Below are 5,106 nucleotides of genomic sequence, written 5' to 3'. Positions count from 1 at the left end.
ATGTTTAAGAGTTCTTTATAGAGAGAATAAAAGATTTGTGAGTGTGATTAAATTTGTTTAAAAAATTATATAGTAAATATAATTTAAATAGTTCAATTTTTTACATTTACGGACAAAACTATTTTCCACCCGCGTATCAGGTATAAGGTTTGCCTAGGTTGTCAAATTTCATCGGTTGAATTTGTTAAGCAAAAAAATTACGTTATTTATAATATGCGCAGCCCTGAATTGGTATGAAAATGGGCGTTTATTGCTCACGCGATACCAACCTAAACGTTGACTGCTTGATGACATGTTCGTATATAGGTATACATAGGATAAATATACGCACAGAGTGAAACAAAAACCACAAGCGAAATTCACATAACACTTATAAACTAACTAAAGTACACAGTAACCAATTAACTCGTAATGGTAACAATAACTCGTTTAAAGTAATTGTAATCCAGGTCTGTAAATTTAAACGTACATATATTCAAAGTTTTATGTACAAATATCATGTCAAGTTGGTTCATTGGAATGGTTCAAACTCGTAAATTTTACCTCAAGATTGTAGATTCAAACCCGGGCAAGCGTCACTGTATTTTATGTGCTTAATTTGTATTTATAAATATTCTCGTGCTCGGCTGTGATGGAAAATATCGTGAAGAAACCTGCATGTTTCGAATGAAAATCTACCACATGTGTAAATAAATTAGAGCAGCGTTGTGTAGGTACTGAGCTCCAAACTTTCTTATCAAAAAGTAAGACATTTTTTACTTTATTTAAATATTATCATGCAATATTTATCCTGTCAAGCGATTTGTCCATCCGACCCAGCCAGTCGCTAATGGAGATGTGACCGTGGTCAGTGACTATTCAGGAAAATTATTGAAATTAATGTCATGTGTCATGTGTTTATTTTGGTAAATATGTTAGCATAAATAGAGCAAGCTACTTTCGGTTATTCTTAAAACATAATTGTGATTATTGTGTCATCTCTATAAAAGATACACGCGGTACGCTATCACGGACTTATCTATGGGAAATTTTGTTAATTTATAAATCATCAATAAATAAATTTGTTATAACTATTGTTATTCAAGCGAATTGACAGCATTTCATGAATTTTTATTTAATTTAAAAACTGGGACTTCTTTTATATAAACTATTTTTGCACGTGTAATTTTCTGGGATGAAATGAAAACGCCTGTCTCATGTATCAAACATCATAACAGATAGTAGGTATACGCAGTTATAAATTAGTTTGTTTTCTTCATTTATAATTCGTCACAGTCTATTATCACGTTTGAAAATTAAATCCTTTAAATACCTTAGCGAATAAAGCAATTGGTTTTCATTGAATGTGATTCAGCGTTTGTTCATATATGAAATTTAAAAATGTTGATTATTATATAGAAGGAAATAAATAGAAGGATGATAGCGTGTAAGACTTAATAAAGATTTATACTATTTTTTTAGTGTTATTATGTGTTTTTCGGAGATGTTTGTTGTTGTATACGCTAGCAATATATTTAAAAGTATTCTTAAATCGAAGAAATTTTTCAAAATGCGATTAGAAAATGTTTTATGTGATCGCTACGTAGATTTGATCGTATTATCAGTTGATATGAGTTAATCTACGATTACGCATGTCGCCGCAATACCAAACACACGCGATACAAAACAAAAGATAAACCGATGTTAGGATAACTGCCGAGAACATTTTCCTATCTCTAACTGACAAGCTTTTATATGCATAAAAAGTGGAAAATATTTAATTTGATTAGTAGTCCATTGAGTTAGTTACTCCAGATCAGAAATCTGCTCAGTCGCTAGCAGCGCAGTATTTTTAGTTTACAGGTTCAGGCAAAATGTAGTTGGAACTTGTTTTATGTTGCAGATTCTGAGGCGATAGGTAAATTCCAGGTTGGACTAAAACTTATATAATTTTTCTGACGAATAATTCACAATAACAATCCCAGAGTTAGGAAATTCGCCGTGTTACAGTTCACTGCCTTAGAAAGCACGAAAAGCCATTGGTCATGGTTGTCGTATATTGTCAACATTATTTTTGCCACGCGGCGCTTGTGTCGACTCGCGGGTATTAAATAAAACTGTTACGTAATTTGTTCTTAGATGATTACATCATTACCGTCTCATTGCGATCTGTGTTATGCTAGGGTCACACGAGTTATGTAAATTATTCTAAGCGCATAACTGGACTTTCTATTTAAAAAATATACTATGATATCGAAAATCCATTTAATCCAATATATATATTGTGGGGTGGACTTACAGGTTGTTCATTTTAAAATATCATACAATAATCTCCTATTTTCAGAATACATAACCAAATGAATGTGATTAACCAAATCAATGATAATGATGTCGCGAGAGTGACCCCATTTAAATATGAAGGTAAATTTCTAATTCTTAGTTTGGAATATTGGATTTGTCATTTGACTTCCATAAGCAGCGCTTTTTTAATTGAGCAGCACGCTTAGAAGGTCTGTCCTTATATATTAAAAAAAAACACTTCAAAAACCTTTATACATGCAATAAATTTTGTTAATAATATCTTTATTACGTTAAATATGATTATAAGGTAATTGTATAATGTAATTGTTATTTAATTATTTGTAATAAACAATATACAAATAATTTATTTTCGACCACGTCGATTAAGGTGAAAAAAGGAGACGTAGCAATTTGTTGTATTCTAAATAGATCTCCGTCTTATAAAAAATCCGACTCCTTCACAACAAAAAAAATGATACACCTAATAATTGAACTTATATTTCAAAACATTGGTGGATATAAGTTTTTGCACTATTTTCATTCTAGTTCACAATTAATTCAATTATTGCTACTACAAATGGGATCAAAGATTTTAATTTAATATATTGATACATTTTATCTTCTTAGATTTTGCGGCCGTGCCATTTATTCTAGTATTTTGTGTAACTCTGTTTATTTAGGATTCTAATACATTATGTACATGTAAATTTAATTCTATGATACGTGTATAGTATATGTACTAATATTATAAGACTTTCTTCATGAATGAAGTCGACAATTATGACTCCAACATTACGTTGCCTCTGGACGATACGGCTCGCCTTGACTTCGTTTATCGAATGTTAATAGCAATTTGCTATTCGATTCTACAAAGTTAAGCGCACATTGACGATTTTTAAACTAAGAGAGATATTTGATAATTTTTTTACTTATTATATTATTATACGTAGTAAAAATATATCAGACACTAAAAGGATCCCTAGCCTAGTAGGTATAGTTCTAGTATAGATTTGAAACTTATTAATAAGAGGACGCGTACAATCATACATAATTTAAAGAACTACGGTGAAAGTAAGATATGATATGATGACCTCAGTTATATAACTAGATTATGACATTTTATAAGTGTGAAACTAAGCAATCGTTTTCGAAACTGTTCATGTAGCATATTAAGACGAGTCCTGGGTCCTCTGAAGGAATGAAGCAAGCAAGTAAGGAAAAACATGTAAGAAACCCTTTCCCTTTCATGTGACAATTTTTTTTTTTTGTATATTGAGATTTGTGATTGTGATTCGCTAGTGTGCATATTCTCTAAAACTGCGCAAGGCGTCAGCTGGCCTGACGCAGTCAGATTGCTGCTTTTTTTTAAAAATATTATTATTAAATTCAAATTACTTTTGTCGCCTCATAATTTCGTTCTCTGTAACGAATTTCTAGTTGTATTTGTATTAATAAATATTTCATTAAAAGAAATTATTCATTTATACAGAATATATATATACTAATTTAGGCATTGTATTTATACTAATTTAGTACCTTATAGGAAAAGATAAAAAATAATTAAATAAATTAAAATTAAGAACACAATTAAAAATAATTTTGAATAACGGTTTATTGATTTGCACCTACTTGAATAAAAAATATTTAGATTTTGATTGTTTTGTCAGCAACTCCACATCGTGCTTTTGGTGTATCTTAAATTTCTATATTTTATTTTTTTATTTTAGTGTGTCTGGATGTTTTATTATCAGGCAGCATCATAATTTAAGTTTTAAGATATATATTTTTATCGCAATCCTGTATTCCTATATAAAAATTGAAGAATTGCCACACCTAAGTGGCAGTGGGCGGGGCACATTGCTCGAAGAATCGACGGCCGATGGAGCCGACGAGTTTTCGAGTCGCGACCACGGAGAGACGTAGCGTGGGTAGGCCCCCTCCACAAGGTGGTCCGACGACCTGGTGAAGGTCGTGGTTAGCCGCTGGTTGCGGGCTGCACAAAAACGGTCCTAGTGGCTCTTTGGGGGAGGCCTATGTCCAGCAGTGGACGCCCTACGGCTGAGATGATGATAATGATGAGGATGCAATGTAAATATCTGTCAATTTAATTATGTCTGCAATAGAGGTAGTTGACAGTTAGCTCCTTTAATCACATTATACGAAATCAAGAAACTGTGATAAAAAAATGAATTTCTATCGGTACCTATCTATAAAAAATAATAAACAGTCACCTCTTGATTTGGGGTGAAAGTAACGCGACAACCATGACGTATGTTAAATGTTCTGAATTAGTTTACATATTTTAAGCTACATATACTCATATTAAGAGATTAGGAATCCCAGACTGACCATAAAATATGTATTCTAGTTAATTTAAAGCATTCCATTCTACGGATGAAAAAGACAAAGGTTTGAAAAACATTAAAACAATGGATAAAGCATAGGCGCAATTTTACTGTAAATAATATTTCTTGTAAATTTGAGGAACGATATAAAAATTTGCATAATTAGAGTTTTTTAGTTTCTATTCTTATTTTTAGTTTATATTTCTATTTTTATTTTCTAAAGATTTTTGTCGATAATTTTAGAGTTTATCAATAGTTAAACGAGAAAAATAAATCACAGTAAGAGTAGAAAGACGTACTGAACTGTTTTGTCTCTTTGCCTATTTACTTATATTGGTTGTAAAGATATTGTTGACAAATGTTTCACGCCAGTTTCATTTATTTGCATAATATTATGCGTTATCATGTTTTATAATAATACGAAGCAAACATAATAACTATATTTAAATATATTGTTTAATTTTTATCTCATCAGCTGATA

The sequence above is a fragment of the Vanessa atalanta genome, chromosome 10 (genome assembly GCF_905147765.1).
Source record: "Vanessa atalanta chromosome 10, ilVanAtal1.2, whole genome shotgun sequence".
NCBI classification, from domain to species: Eukaryota; Metazoa; Arthropoda; class Insecta; order Lepidoptera; family Nymphalidae; genus Vanessa; species Vanessa atalanta.
The sequence above is the reverse complement of the archived record's forward strand: the minus strand, read 5'-3'. Positions refer to the sequence as shown.